Raw genomic sequence first — 17,519 nt, forward strand, 5'->3', positions numbered from 1 at the left:
GTCAGGCTTTGGATTGTCTGGAGTTGGTGGCAATGGTAAAGTACTTTCATTGTCCTCAGAATTCTCCACACTCGGACCTTGTCCTATTTACTTCTCTTCAAACTCCTCCTGGTGAACTTCAGCTACGGTGTCATCTATGATGTCACACTGGAGGATAGAATGATCTTCTGGAGGGTGCTTCATAACTCCATTCAGATTGAAGCTTACTACTCGGCCGTCTATTTCAAAAGAGTATGTTCCTGCAAAAGCATCTAATTTGAACTTCGAGGTCTTCAAGAAGAGTCTTCTGAATAGGATTGATGATGGCTTCTCTGAGACATTTTGGGACATCTCCAGGATGTAAAAATCAATGGGAAAAGTGAGACCTTTAATACCCACTAATACATCTTCAGCAACTCCAGCCACTGTAATAATACTTTTATCTACTAACACAAAACGAGCTGCCGACTTTTTTAAGGGAGGGAGCCTCAAAACATCATATACAGATAAAGGCATTATACTAACACATGCTCCTAAATTACACATGCAGTCAGAAAATATCACACCTCCAATGGCACAGTTAACCATGCATGGGCTTGGGTCACTACATTTTTCAGGTATATTTCCCATTAAAGCAGATATAGAACTACCTAAAGGAATAGTTTCTAATTCATTAATTTTGCCTTTATGTATGCATAAATCCTTTAGAAACTTTGTGTATTTAGGTACCTGTTGAATAACATAAAAAAGGGGAACAGTTACCTCAACCTTTTTGAATATTTCTACCATTTTGGAATCATGTTCTAACTGCTTCCTGGGCTTCCTTGCAAGTTGTGGAAATGGAATAGGAATGCCGTTCTCTACAGTGTCTGCGTCATTTGGTGCTTCTTCCAGTGATTTAGCATCTTCCTCCTCAGCCATGTCCTGTATACCCTTTTCTTCCTCAACATCTTCTATTTCCACTACCTCTTCAGCTGAGGCGTGTTCAGGTGGGTTTGGCTCTTCCTGACTCCTCTCTTGCAATGTGGTTCCGGACCTTAGGGTGATGGCATTAATGCCACCCTTTGGATTGGGTAATGGTTGAGAGGGGAGTCCACCAGAGCTTGAGGACTGGTTGTTGGAGTTGTTCAGCAATCCAATCTATGAGACAAGGGCTCACAAAGTAGAATTCAGACTATTCAGAGTAGCAGTAAAGTTGTTTTCCATGGCCTGTTGTCTTTGATCAATAGATTGTAGTAACTCATCATTAGGAGATGAAGAGGGATAAGTGATCTAAGAGGTCTGCTAAGATGCTTGAGGCTGTCTTAAATGAGGTGCTCTGTAGGTCTGATTCTGATTCTGCTGCCTGAAGTTGTTATTGTTATTCTACCTCTGATTTCCATTGTTATCTCTGCCTCCTCTTGTTAGAATTATCTCTCCAGCCTTGGTTAGAGTTATCCTGCCATCCATGGTTATAGCTGCCACCTTTATTTGTACCCTTAATTGGGGCGGTCATAGAAGTTATGAGTGGCTGCTACAGTGTGGTCTTCCGGTTGGAGTTGCAGACACTCATCAGTGTAATGACTGTAATCTGTACAGATTCCACATACTCTTTGTGGAACCAACTGCTGGCTGTGCTGTGGTGGAGAAGGCTGAACTTGCTGAGCCTGTTGTTGACTTAGTTGCATCTGCTTCAGCAAGTTAGTCATTTCACATAAGCTCTGAGCTATAGCAGCAATCTCTTTGCTAGTGGATACCTCTGCAACAGCTCTTGACCAACTTTGTTTCTGCCTGTGATTCCTAGTAGATTTAGCTAAGTCGCTGATCAATTGCCATGCTTTTTCCGTAGTCTTGTACTTTTTCATAGACCCATTACTAGCACCTTCCAATGTGGTCCTATCTTGAGATTTCATGCCCTATGTAAAGTAGCGAGCAACACTATCTTGTGAATCATATGGTGGGGACATGCTTCTAGAAGATTATTGAAGCGTTCCAAGTATTCATAGAGAGTCTCAGATTCATCCTGAACGATCATGGACATGTCTTTTCTCAATTTATCGGCAACCTCAGCTGGGAGAATTTCTCTAAAAATTATCTTCTAAGCATATTCCAGTTGGAAACAGTTGTTCCGGGTTGAGTGTAGTACCACTCTCTTACCTTTCCCTCAAGAGAGAATGGGAAGGCTTTTAACAGAATGGAAGTTTCATGAGTGCCATCACGCTTAACAGTAGAACAAGCAGTCTAAAAATCTCTAAGGTGCTTGATAGGCTCTTGAGCAGGTAAGCCATGAAACTTGGGCATCAAGTTGAGTAGCAAAGACTTTATTTCAAAATCCACAGCCACTGCTGGGTGGTGTGCCTAGAATGCTTGTAGTGTAAAATCAGGGGCTCCTTCCTCCTGGATAGTGACTCTCCTTGGTGCTGCCATGTCACCTGCACATAAATCAACTGGATCAGTAGAGATGGAGCTTGTTTCTTCCTTAGATGACGTTTTAGGTTCGTCCTCAGAGAGGACTCGCCGATGCCGAGCTTGCCTTATATGTGAAATAGTTCTTTCAATCTCAGGGTCAAATATTGGCAAGCTTGGATCAGGAAGTGAACGCGTCATTTAATGAAAGAAACGTACAGCTCATAGTGATAAAATAAAAAGAAGAAATTGCAATTAAATAAATGCCAATCAATAAATTAGTACACTGTTGCAACTCCCCGGCAACGGCACCAAAATTTGACGTGGCAGAAATTGGCGAGTTAAGAAATTATTAATAGAAATACGTTGCAAGTACAGTCCTTAACCAGCCGAAAATCCGCTTATCAATTTAGAAGGGTTGTCACAATATTGAAATTAAAATACTGGGAGTATGAATCCCAGGTCGTCTCCCAACGAGTTGCAGAAAGATGTGCTATTTTATCAATCAGGTGTTTTCAAAAATGGTTGAGTTGATAAAACGGAAATTAATTTAGAGAATTTAATTAATTTTAAATAAAAGCCTTGACTGGGAGTAGATTAGTTGGAAGCCCTATTCTTGTTGAAGTACTCTCAAGATTAATTAATAATTGGAAGTTGCTCTGCTTAGTTATCGCTTACTAGGTAAAGGAAAGTCAAGCAAGTTAGAAAGCTGTTTCTAGTCACAAGTCCTAATCCTTTCTCTTGGGAAGGACTAGTGTCAATGATTAGAGGGTGATCTAACAATAAATCCAATTATAATTTCTCTCTTGAGTGATTCAACTCAAGGTTTCCTTTCAATCATCTCACAATCAAGTTATGGAACTACTCACTCATCATAATTATAAACTTCACAGAATCAATGAGGAAAATAAAAGAAGACATAATAATTAATAATGAAAGAGATTAATTGAAAATAAAAATAGTCTATATTAATAACTTGTGAAAATAATCAAATGTCAACTCTGGAGGAATTAGGAATATGGAAGAATAAATGAAAAGTAAATAACAGAATATAATGAATAGTACCGGAGGTAGACTCTTCTCAAAAGCTAAAGCCAAAACCTTCAAAATCCTAATTATGAATGTTTAAGTGTGTAAACCTAGGGGAGGAGTAAATTCAGATCTAAAAACTAAAAATTATGCGGAATGAATGTTGTTCCTTGTCTCTGCATGTTCCCTGGCTCTAATCTGTGTTTCTGGGTCGAAAACTGGGTTGAAATCCGGCCCAGAAACTCTGCCAGCGACTTCTGAAATTCTGCAGATCATGCACGTCACGCGACCGCGTCGTCCACGCGTTCGCGTCACTCAGTGTTTCTCGTATCACACGTGCACGTCATCTACGCATTCGCGTCGTTCATGCGGTTCCAATCCGCGTGGTTGCGTTAGGCACGCGAGCGCGTCACTGTGATTTCTTCCTTTTCGCGCGGTCGCGTCAGCCATGCGACCGCGTGACTTCTCACTTGTTATCTCCTCAATTCTTTTTGTTTCTTCCATTTTTGCATGCTTCCTTTCCATCCTTTAAGCCATTCCTGCCCTGTAATTTCTGAAATCACTTAACATACATATCAAGGCATCTAATGGTAATAAGAGAGGATTAAATAAAAGAAAATAAAAGCCAAGAAGCATGTTTTCAATCATAGAGTATTTTTTGGAAGGAATTGTAATTACATGCAAATCATATGAATAAGTGGGAAAAGACTTGATAAAACCACACAATTAAACACAATATGAATCATAAAATAGTGGTTTATCACCCTCTATTCCTACTTTCTGTTTAGTTAGGTTTACGAACCTTAGTTTTCTTTGCATGCAAGTAATCTTGTTTCCTGAGCGTTGCACTTTTTATTTTGCGATTTTACTTTATCCGCTTTTCAAGGCTCCTCATATGCTGTATCTTTTTCAATATTATTATGTATATATTTTATCTTAGAGTTCGTAATACCACACCACCTCTATTTTACAGATTAAGCGTAACGCTCTGTGTGGTAGGGTGTTACAGACGAAGTCGGATTAACTCTTCTTAATTATCATGTTTTTGGTTAATGATAACTTGGATAGGAAACCTTAACTCTCAATCCTTACCAAGATATCTTTTAGCAATTAAATTTTTTTGTTTGCTGTTTAATTTTTTTGTCATTTAATTTCTTGTCTTTTGCATTTCAAACCCCATTTTCTCATAGCTAATGATACGCACACCTGATTATAATTCCTTTGAGAGATGACTCAGAATTTAATATTTTCGATTTTTATTGACTTGAATTTGTGACAAACAAATTAAACTCTGATACGAGTCATTTACTGGTTTAGAACTATACTTACGAGAAAATTGTTTTTTAGAGATTCCGAATCGACGTCTGATATAAAAAAAATAACAATTTTATAAACATATGTCAAAATCAGATCCAACAATCTAATAAATAAGAGAATTTTAAAATTACAATAGAAAAGAGAAAAAATGGATAAAAGTAATAGAAAGAGGCAAAAGAGAGAAAGAAATGAGGAGGAGATAGCGATGACAAAAAGAGGATCCGCTACCATCACCGAACAAGGAATGGTTGCAATGCGACGAAAACACAGGTCGGAACAAACATGACTGTGGCTGGAGAGCTCTGCTTACAACTTATGGTTGAGAGCTGCTTGCAGGCGTTGATGTTCTTGAGGACGACTTCATTGAGGCCAAAGAGGTGCTTATGACCTTCCTTCAGCATCAATTAAATGTCGTACGATTGAATGTTGAAATCCACACCATTGTTTCTTGTTTGTGATCATTGAAGAAAGAGAGAGAGGAAAGGAAAAAGTGTTAGGAAAATTTTAATTAGGATATTTTGTAGTTTTATTTATTTAAGTTTTTTTTATCTTAAATTAAATAAAATATTGAGATATAATTCAGTTTTATACACTTTATACTAAACACGTATACATAAATTTAATTAGTCATTTTTTAAAATTTTATCTTTTAATTTTTTGTTTCTCAATCTAAATTTTTCTTCTAAATACTACTTTAGAGATGTAGTTGATGAAAGGAATTTATCCTCTCTTAACTCTGAAAGATTCAAACTTTAATTTAGACACGAAGAAATTTTAAAACTTTGAACTAGCTATGGAAGTGTTTAATGCTAGCAAAAAATTAGTTGTCTTATGCATGATAGATACTTCATTTATGAACGGAAAAAAAAAAGAGTGATTATGTACAAAAGTATGCATCACATTTCCTAACAAGTTTATGTTATTTTCCATTAAATTAGTATTATATCCTGGAACAGTTACATAAGACAGATAGATAAAGAAATTTACAAGAGAAAATCTTAAATTAAGATGTGGAATGGGCTATATGAGCATCAGGATTCATGATCACCAGGCTGTAGCATAGGAAACCAAAAGTTAACAATGACCTCTTCAAGTCTTTATTCACATGTGATCATTTAATATTTCCATAAGTTTGATTATTAATATAATTTAAGTTTAAAATAGCGACGCTGGTCATAGGACAATTTTATATTATTTAAACTAAAGCAGAATATAGCATAGCACAGAGCCAGCTGATCCACATGCATGTGATCGGATCCAGTATTTATTTATTAATTAAATTCGTTTTATATCACCATTCATTATAAACCTACCAAGCTAATAATATAATAAGCTTATCAGTCCAGAGAGTTCAATCTCAACAAACCAGTCACGAGCTAAGTAGAATTATTCTTGCGTGGATAGTAAAGAATATTCAAGTCAACCATGAATCTACATTTATACGTACGAAGGAATCTGATCTTTTTAGATTTGTGATATCGTAAGAGTATATATTTGAGATATAACTATGTATGTATTTTTTTATTTGCTTAAAATTTTTATGTAATTTTTTATATGATATATCAAAATTTTTATAATTTAAAAATTTATGTAAATTTACGCAAAATCTTAAAAAAAATTTACATAAAAAATGAATTAAAAATAAATTATTCATGTAATATTTTATTTATTTAAATTTTTTAAAAAATAATTTTACGACCGTATACAAGAGTTCAAAGAATTACAATTAAAAAAGGGAAAAAAAGATGTAATCATTTACACTATCTAGCTATAAAAACCTAATAGCACTACAAGAAAAAAAAGTCAACGGTCATGCTTTCTTTTGTCACGCTTTACAACTATCAAAACACAATTTTTTATTTGCCTAACTGAGTCATTCAATCATTGTTGTTCAGTTCATCAATTGTCGTCGGGTTGACTTCCACTCACTTGAGGTATTACTTGATACGACTCAGTGTACTTGTCGGTTAGTTTGTGGGTATTCAAAATTCCGCATCAGTTACGACCTGCATCTGAAAAATAACAACATATGGTATGAGAACTGGGTTCTCTGTATAGTAACAGTGCCCAATAGATAAGATATAAGGCTCCGAGAAGGCAAAGGCGATCCTAGAACTTCACATCGATACAAAGATTCAAACTTAAAGAAATATATAATTAACCATAACGGGATAATCTAACTTCAGGATTTCGATTCTAACTATAGCCACCACTGTCCCACAGTCTTCACCAACCTACCCTTTATGCGATCCCATCGCCACTGCCTACTAATCTTCCTCAATCCCAACACAACACAATTGATGCAAACAAGTAAAGCATAATTAATTTACATATACAGCAAGTAAATCAATTAGCAATTAGGCATATTATTTAATTAGGCATAACTCAAGAAATCGAAGAAAGCAAGCACGTAAAAAATGCATACGATAAATGCCTACCTTATTTGGCTTGTGATATCACTTGTCGATTCAAAGTTGCCAACCCACACATCCTTTCGGATGTCGCCTTTCTGCCACATCCCTGGGATATAGTGCCCGACTCACTGTGTGCACCCTGAGATATAATGCTTGGCTCACTTTTATGCGCAACCTTGGGATATAGTGCTTGGCTCATTCATATGCGCAACCCTAGTATATAGTACCCAGCTCACTCTCAACCCTAGGATATAGTTCCTGACTCTTATGGCAAGAAAGATTATGCAAGCTGGACACTACATTAGCCCTCACATCTGAATATAGGCGGGAGACTGTCACAGCCCTTACGTCAGCGCCGCTACCTCGACAAGCGGGATTAAACCATTATCTTTGTCAGGGACATAGCGACTTACCAATCAATGAATATCATAATTATGATACAGTGATTACTACTCGTACTTCAACAAATTCGTCAACCTCAATCTTTTCTAATTTCTCATCAACTTTCATTTTTTCAACTCATCAAATTCATCCTCATTTCTCAAGTTCTTCTAAGTTCATAAACCATTCATATATAATATTGTTCAACCTCATTCATTTCTCAATTTATATTCATTTCTCAATCATCATCAACATAACACCCCACCATGTCTACACAAGTTAACCCTTCCACAGAATTTTTCAAGCCTAGGTCACCGGCTCTAAACTCATAACAAAATAACCTTTTTAATTCACTGATAAGAGAGAATTATACCAATTCGTAATTAAATAGATTTCCATTGTAAGTATAATCCGAACCGGTAATGAATCCTCTCAATCAAATTTAATTCAAAAGGATAGTCACATTCAAACCACAATTAACCGAGAGTATTTAGACTCTCGGGTCGTTCTCCCTAGGAACTAGTGACAACAAGTGCATACAATTTCGGTTGTTGAAGGCAAAAGGGGATGTTCAATGAAGAAGCAAGCAATAAAGACAGAGAAATAAAAGAACGAGACAAAATTGCAATTAATAAACTAATAAAGAAATAAAAGAACTATGTATGTAATGTGAACAAGCAAAACTATAAAGTAATGAAAAAGTGGTTTAAAACATAAATAAAACCTTGACTTGGGATGAGTTATGGAATCCCTTCCTTGCCATAACCACAACTATGATAATTATGATGGATTAATCTCACTAAATCAACCCTCACATCGGAGAGTAAGTCAAGTGAGCATAATTGTTAAAAGAGCTAACTTACTAATTACCTTAGTAAAGAGCTAACGTAAGTGGAAACAGTAGCAACTAACAACCCAAGAATTATCACTAAATATTGGACATTATGGCTCTAGTAATCCATACACTCATTTTTCCCATGCCAAGGGGTGGAAATCTACCCCATAACTAAGATTGGTATTTCATCAAACACATAGAAGGCATGAACATAAAACATGGCAAAATTAGAAAAATGGTAAAAACTATGAACCATAAATGATTAAAATCAATAAATGCAACTCAAACAAACATAAAATAAGCATCAAACATCAAATTAAACAACTAGAAATCCAAAATTGTAAAGCAAAGTAAATATTGACAAGAGAAATAGAAATATGAGAAAATGTAAAACAAGTAGTGTATTTGAAAGAGACAATTAAAGAAATACTTACACTGTAAAATTGCGAAATCCAAAAGCAAGACTTGAAGTATAAAATGCTAAAAATTCTAACTAAACCCTAAGAGAGAATTCCCTAATTTACACTACTCCTACTCCTATTATGTAAAACTATGGAAAATTATGTCTAAGTCCTAATGCCTTTAAATGTGTTGAATTCCCCTTCATATAGTATCAAAATTCAGCCTTCAAGCCTTCAAAAATGGGCCAAGAGGCCTCCAAATTTGCGCAGCACACGTTTCATTAATGCAATCACGTGCAGGGACCTGTGCGGACGCACAGACGTGTGCGTGCGCACACTCGGCTGAAAGATGACTTGTGCGTACGCACAGGTGCTTGTGCACACGCACACTTCTGTGTGTGCTTTTCCTTGTTTTCTTCATGTTTTCTCCCTTGTACATGCTATCTTCCAAATTTGGCCATCCATTCTTGCTTTCAAGGCCTGAAATTACTCACAAACTGTATCACGGCATCGAATGAAATAAAAGTGGAATTACTTTGCTCTATTAAAGCACAAAATTGCATTTTTTCACATTTAGGATCAATTTAGGGATCAAACACAAAAGTATACTATTTGAGTGCTTAAGTGTGAGTTCATATGCTAGAATCCATTGAAATCAAGGCAAAATATATCAAAAAATATGGACTCATCAATTCCCCCACACTTAAACAATAGCATGTCCTCATGCTAAACTAACAAGGGGAGTGATCAAAGGGGAAATCAACTTATTAAATGTAACTATCTATATGCATGCAAGTATGTATATACTATATATAACTATATATACTATAGTATCCTATTGAATTGGTGAAAATAAATAATCAAATTCCCAAGCAAATATATAGACATATATTGCTAAGCAAAGAATTAATTCAACGTAATCAAAATCTATAGAATTGACTTATTCATCAAAATAAAGCAACTTACAAGAATACATGATAAGAAGTATGGAAACATAGAGTTGAGTGATCGAACCCTCACTGGGTGTGTATACACTCTTAACGCTCGGTGTTTTAGGGTCTAATCACTCAAGTCTCCTCCTAATCATACTTTCAAGGATTTGCTTTTCATCTAACAATCAACAAATATGTGATGCATGAATGCAAGTATTATGAGGTCTTTAGAGGGATGTAATCGGGTTAGGGTTAAGGTAGGATAAATATAGCTAAGTGGACTAAGGAATTGGATCTTTGATTAGCTCAAGTGTCCAACTCAACCTACATCAACCAAATAACAAAATATGCAACCTAACTTCCCATAATCACACTTTTTATACACATTCATGCATCATTTTCATCCACATCCACATATGTATTTCTTATTCATATATTTTTTTTCTTTTTCTTTGGGGCAACCTTTGTCCCTTCATATTATATATATTTTTTTCATATATATGTTTTTTCTATTTCTTTTTCTTCTTCTATGACAGATGCATATAGTTAAAAAAAATTGATACATGAATACATGAAACACACTCTTCAACCTAAGCTAATCAAAGATGCAATTCAAGCTAATTCATGGTTTTTCGCATACGGTTGTGATGTGCTAGCAATTAGAACAAATGGGATTAAGAGGCTCAAAAGGGGTTAACAAAGGTAAATGCAAGGGTAGGACCATATGGATTAGTGAGTTTAATACAAAAATGGCCTTAATCATGCTAAATGCATTCAAAATATCAAACACCTGAAATAAAGAATCAAGCAAAACCAAGATTACAATCATAGAAGGAGCATAGCACACAATGAACAAAAATAGTGGTTAAAATGTGTAACCGCTCATTATGGCTCAACAACTCACAAGGTTGCTTTGTTCTATCTCTCTTCTATGTTCAATAAAAAAAAATCATTCAAGCAAGTTTTAAAATAATTTTCCAAATCAATTCAATAGAATGCCCTTGAAACAAAATTCTTGAAAATTCTTTTGTTGTATTTTACCAAAGTTATTTCCTATATATGTATGTATGTATGTTGTGATGGATGCAATTTCAAAATCTTTCCTAGTTCTATTCCTAATTTTCAACATCGCAAAAACTAACATGAACAATTAGGACAAAATTGAACTAGGTGCTATGCTATTCACAACATCCAATCACAACTTCTATCTATAAAATATATACCATGCAAAAGATGCAAAATGCAATAGATATAAACTATGAAGAAAATGCAATGCAACAATAAAAAATACTCCAAATATCTACAAGAAACATAATAAAAGAAAACAAAAATAGAATGCAAAATGTTCGGAAAAGAAAATTTACGCCCCAAAAAATGGTGAATTCCCTCCCCCCCCCCCACATTTAAACGTTTTCACTGTCCTTCGTGCACAAACACGATCCTGGGGGTGTCTCTCAAGAGCACCACCTTCAGTTGGTGGATGCGAGGGCTCGGGTTGCATGGAAATTGCGAAGTTCAATGCATTCTTGGCATCTCCCTCTTCGGCGTCCTTTTCCTCTCCCAGCTCCTTGCCTTTATTTCTCATCCTAAAAAAGAATGGATAAAGTATAATTAGGAATCCTAGGGCAAGCAGCATAAAAGGGTAAAGGAGTAAGTAAATAAGCATCTAATTCAGGAAGTTTGTATAGAGGTGTGGTATGATAAAAAAATATTAGCCATGTGTGTATTCCAATTATGCATGCGGTTGGAACACACACACAATGGCCGGTGAAAATGGCATCCACTCAATTAAAAAGTAAGCATATGTGTCTCAATTAGATGGCCTAGGTTGCAATTAAAGAATAAGCAAGAGAGGAGGCATAAACAACCTAGGTAACCACAAAAGTGAATTGAGTATTTGATATTGGATATTGAAATTGTATTGCAAGTGAAAGCGCAAAATTGATAGATGATAGCACAATCAATAACCAATGTAATAATAAACCAAAAACTCCTTATTCATCATAAAACATAAAGAAAAGGTCACATGGTAAGATAATTTTTACTAAAAGTGATAAGTTTGATAAGAATCAAGTTGAGTCACTCAAACAAATCCAAGGCATTAACAAGGAACAAGTATTGGACATGTAATGAATGTAATATGAAAATCATGATGAACGAGTAATGTCCAACTCAAATCATGTAATCCAATACACTTACATAATTTTTCCTAGTAGTACAATGAAAACAAGAATTATCGGATCCACTAGGCACTAGTATAACAAAGCAAAGAATAAGTGCATTGGTGAAATCTAATCAAGAAGCAACCCAATCAACATCAAACAAACACTTGCAATTTATATAAATAGAAACAACTAAAGTAAAACTAATATAATAACTAAAATGAAGATGAAATGCAAAGAAAACTAAGTAAAGTAAGTAGAAAAACATGGAAAACGCAAGAAAGGGGAGGGGTGGAGGTGGCGGAAGTGCTTAGGGCTTAATTGAAAGTGCATTAAAAATTTTGCCCAAAACAGCACCTGCGCTTACGCACACCAGGCGGGACAGGGTGGGTGTACGCTTGCACCAAGCGTGCGAGCGCTCCGGACAGAAAGGGGGTCAAGACGTGTGCGTGTGCACAAGCTCGTGTGCACGCACAGAAATCTTTTTTTTACTCTTTTTTTTTAAGCAAGGATCATGTGTGCGTGTGCAAATAGGTACATGCGCGCGCACAGAAACAAAAAAGGTTGGGGTTCATGCGCACAGCTATGCCAACGCTCCCACCAAAAGGGATGCAAGTTGGCGTGCGGCCGCACAGAGAACGTGAAAAGAAGGTTGCGTGCGTATGCACAATCATGTGTGCACGCACAAAATGTAAGAACATAGGGATGTGCACACACAAGGGGTGCGAGCGCTCCAAACAGAGGGCTTATATACAAGTGTGCGTACGCACGGGTCGATGCGTACGCACAGGACGCAGAAAACAGAAGTTGCATGCGCACGCACAGATGCCCTACTTTCCAAAAAAATTTCTTTAAAATCTAAGGTGCCAAGCCTTAGCTCATCCAAAATTCAACCCCAAATCATTCAAAAATCCATAAACGCATGATCCATATGAAAATTAACCTACCAAACTCAAAATTAAACTAATCCTAGGCTAACTAAGACATGCAAGCATGCAATAAACCAAGACTATAAACAAGAAAAGTGTAAGAGCAATGTTACTATGGTGGGGTGTCTCGCACCTAGCACTTTGGTTTATAGTCCTTAAGTTGGACTTGTTGAGGAGACTCTTATTAGGGTGGCTTGTGTTTCCACTCCTCCTTGAATCTCCATCCATGCTTGGTCCTTAAAGCTCCTCCAGGATCCCATATCCTAGGCTCCCGGTCTCCTTCCTGTTGATCTCTATGCTCCTGATGAGCAGATAATTTATACGCTTTTTAGCATTGTTTTTAGGTAGTTTTTAGTAGGATATAGCTACTTTTAGGGATGTTTTTATTAGTTTTTATGATAAATTCACATTTCTGGACTTTACTATGAGTTTATGTGTTTTTCTGTGATTTTAGGTAATTTCTGGCTGAAATTGAGGGACCTGAGCAAAACTCTGATAAGGAGGCTGACAAAGGACTGCTAATGCTGTTGGAATTTGACCTCTCTGCACTCGAAATGGATTTTATGGAGCTACAAAACTTCAAATGGCTTGCTCTCAATGGCTTTGGAAAGTAGACATCCAGAGCTTTCCAGCCATGCATAATAGTTCATACTTTATTCGTGATTAGAAGACATAAACTGGCGCTCAACGCCAGTTCCATGCTGCATTCTAGAGTCAAACGCCAGATACACGTCACGAACCAGAGTTGAACACCCAAAACACATTACAACTTGGCATTCAACTCCAAGAGAAGCCTCAGCTCGTGGATAGATCAAGCTCAGCCCAAGCACACACCAAGTGGGCTCCGGAAGTGGATTTATGCATCAATTACTTACTTCTGTAAACCCTAGTAGCTAGTCTAGTATAAATAGGATAGTTTACTATTGTATTAGACATCTTGGGTCTCAGTTTCATTTTATTCATCTTAGGAGACTATTGATCACGTTTTGGGGCTGGCCATTCGGCCATGCCTGGACCTTCATCACTTATGTAATTTTAATGGTGGAGTTTCTACACACCATAGATTAAGGGTGTGGAGCTCTGCTGTACCTCAAGTTTCAATGCAATTACTACTATTTTCTATTCAATTCCGCTTGTTCTTATTCTAAGATATTCGTTGCACTTCAACATGATGAATGTGATGATCTGTGACACTCATCATCATTCTCACCTATGAACGCGTGACGGACAACCACTTCCGTTCTACCTTAGACCAGGCGAATATCTCTTGGATTCCTCAATCAGAATCTTTGTGGTATAAGCTAGAATTGATGGCGGCATTCATGGGAATCCGGAAAGTCTAACCTTGTCTGTGGTATTCCGAGTAGGATTCCAGGATTGAATAATTGTGACGAGCTTCAAACTCGCGATTATTGGGCGTGATGACAAACGCAAAAGAATTAAGAGATTCTATTCCAACATGATCGAGAACCGACAGATGATTAGCCGTGCTGTGACAGAGCATTTGGACCATTTTCACTGAGAGGATAGGATGTAGCCATTGACAACGGTGATGCCCTACATATAGCTTGCCATGGAAAGGATTAAGAAGGAATGGATGAAAGCAATAGGAAAGTAGAGATTTAGAAGGAACACAACACCTCCATGCACTTATCTGAAATTCCCACCATTGAATTACATGAGTAACTCTATCTTTATTTTCGGTCTTATTTATTTAGTATTCGAAAACTCCATAACATTTATTATCCGCCTAACTGAGATTTACAAGATGACCATAGCTTGCTTCATACCAACAATCTCCGTGGGATCGACCCTTACTCACGTAAGGTATTACTTGGACAACCCAGTGCACTTGCTGGTTAGTTGTGCGGAGTTGTGACTAAGTGTGATTCACGTTTGAGAGCACCAAGTCTTTGGAGCCATTGTTGATGATCACAATTTCGTGCACCAAGTTTTTGGCGCCGTTGCCGGGGATTGTTCGAGTTTGGACAACTGACGGTTCGTCTTGTTGCTCAGATGAGGTAATTTTCTTTTTATTTTTCTTTTCAAAAAGTTTTTAAAAATATTTTTCAAAATTTTTTTCCTTGTTTTCGAAAAAAAAAATTTATTCAAAATTTTTAAGAATGAATTCTAGTGTTTCATAAAGTATGTTGAAGCTTGGCTGGCTGTAAAGCCATGTCTAACTCAATTGGACTGATGCTTCCTCTTCACATGCTTGAACTATGTATTCTAAAGCTGGCTGGCTATTAAGCCATGCCCAATCCTTGGATTGGAGCTTTAGACTAACATTGAAAGATTCCTGAAATTCTTATTAAAAATTTTGAATCTCTTAATTTCTTTTCCTATATGTTTTTTTTTTCAAAAAAAAATAAAAGAAAATACAAAAAAAATCATAAAATCATAAAAACCAAAAATATTTTGTGTTCTTGTTTGAGTTTTGTGTCATGTTTTAAGTTTAGTGTCAATTGCATATTCATATTGTTCTTGCATTTTTTCGAAAAATTCATGCATTCATGGTGTTCTTCATGATCTTCAAGTTATTCTTGATAAGTCTTCTTGTTTGATCTTGATGTTTTCTTGTTTTGTGTTGTTCGTTGTTTTTCATATGCATTTTTGCATTCATAGTGTTTAAGCATTAAAAATTTCTAAGTTTGGTGTTTTGCATATTTTCTTTGCATCAAAAATTTTTTAAAAATATGTTCTTGATGTTCATCATGATCTTCAAAGTGTTCTTGGTGTTCATCTTGACATTCATAGTGTTCTTGCATGCATCATTGGTTTTGATCCAAAATATTTATGTTTTGGGTCATTTTTATGTTTTTCTCTCTCATCATTAAAAATTCAAAAATAAAAAAATATCTTTTCCTTAATTTTCTCATAATTTTCGAAAATTTGAGTTGACTTAGTCAAAAAATTTTAAAAATTAGTTGTTTCTTACAAGTCAAGTCAAATTTTCAATTTAAAAAAATCTTATCTTTTCAAAACTTTTTCAATAGTCAAATCTTTTTCATTTTTTTATTTATTTTTGAAAATTTTAAAAATATTTTTCAAAAATCTTTTTCTTAATATTATTTCATGATTTTTGAAAATTACACTAACAATTAATGTGATTGATTCAAAAATTTGAAGTTGTTACTTTCTTGTTAAGAAAGGTTCAATCTTTAAATTCTAGAATCTTATCTTTTAGTTTCTTGTTAGTTAAGTAATTAATTTTAATTTTAAAAATTAAATCTATCTTATCCTATCTTTTATATCATATCTTTTTCAAAAATTTGATTTTAAAATATCTTTTCTAACTTCTTATCTTCTTATCTTTTCAAATTTGATTTTCAAATCTTTTTCAACTAACTATTTGACTTTTTGTTTGTTTCTTATCTTTTTCAAAACCACCTAACTACTTTTCTCTCTCTAAATTTCGAAAATATCTCCCTCTTTTTCAAAAATTCTCTTTTTTTAATTAATTAATTGTTTTAAATTTTAATTTTTAATTTTATTTCTTATCTTTATTTTCGAAAATCATTTAACTCCTTTTCAAAATTTATTTTCGAAAATTTCTCTCTCTCATCTTGTTCTATTTATTTATTTATTTACTAACACTTCTCTTCACCTCTCTTCATCTCAAATCACTGCCTCTACCTTTACCCTTTATTCAGACTATTCATTCTTCTTCACCCTTATTCACTTTCTTCTTCTATTAATAATAAGAAACCTTTTTACTGTGACATAGAGGATTCCTCTTCTCTTCTTTTCTTGTTCTCTTCTTTTTCATGTGAGCAGGAACAAGAAAAAAGGCATTCTTGTTGAAGCTGATCCAGAACCTGAAAGGACTCTGAAGAGGAAACTAAGAGAAGCTAAATTACAACAATCCAGAGACAACCTTGCTGAAATTTTCGAACAAGAAAAGGAGATGGCAGCCAAACCCAACAACAATAATGCAAGGAGGATGCTTGGTGATTACACTACACCTACTTCTAAGTTTGATGGAAGAAGCATCTCAATTCCTGCCATTGGAGCCAACAATTTTGAGCTGAAACCTCAATTAGTTGCTCTAATGCAACAGAACTGCAAGTTTCATGGACTTCTATAAGAAGATCCCTACCAGTTCTTAACTGAGTTCTTGCAGATCTGTGAGACTGTTAAGACTAATGGAGTAGATCCAGAAGTCTACAGGCTCATGCTTTTTCCTTTTCCTGTAAGAGACAGAGCTAGAGCATGGTTGGACTCTCAACCTAAAGATAGCCTGAACTCCTGGGATAAGCTGGTCACGACCTTCTTGGCTAAGTTCTTTCCTCCTCAAAAGCTGAGCAAGCTTAGAGTGGATGTTAAACCTTCAAACAAAAAGATGGTGAATCCCTCTATGAAGCTTGGGAAAGATACAAGCAGATGACCAAAAGATGTCCTTCTGACATGTTCTCAGAATGGATCATGATAGATATATTCTATTATGGTCTATCTGAGTTCTCTAAGATGTTATTGGACCATTCTGCAGGTGGATCCATTCACCTAAAGAAAACGCCTGCAGAAGCTCAAGAACTTATTGACATGGTTGCAAATGACCAATTCATGTACACTTCTGAAAGGAATTCCGTGAATAATGGGATGCCTCAGAGGAAGGGAGTTCTTGAAATTGATGCTCTGAATGCCATATTGGCTCCGAATAAAGTGTTGACTCAGTAAGTCAACATGATTTTTCAAAGTCTGAATGGATGGCAAAATGCATCCAACAATACTAAAGAGGCATCTTCTGAAGAAGAA

At 35.6% G+C, this 17,519-nt stretch overlaps 1 non-coding gene across 1 annotated transcript; it reads right to left on the reverse strand.

Annotated features, from left to right (window-relative positions):
• Window positions 1-17,070: 17,070 nt before the first annotated feature.
• Window positions 17,071-17,173, reverse strand: LOC112700375 (small nucleolar RNA R71). The gene has a single exon (XR_003153280.1). It is a non-coding gene; the product is annotated as a small nucleolar RNA R71 (small nucleolar RNA).
• Between the last annotated feature and the right edge of the window lie 346 nt (window positions 17,174-17,519).

Source organism: Arachis hypogaea, chromosome 6, assembly GCF_003086295.3.
Source record: "Arachis hypogaea cultivar Tifrunner chromosome 6, arahy.Tifrunner.gnm2.J5K5, whole genome shotgun sequence".
Taxonomy (NCBI): domain Eukaryota; kingdom Viridiplantae; phylum Streptophyta; class Magnoliopsida; order Fabales; family Fabaceae; genus Arachis; species Arachis hypogaea.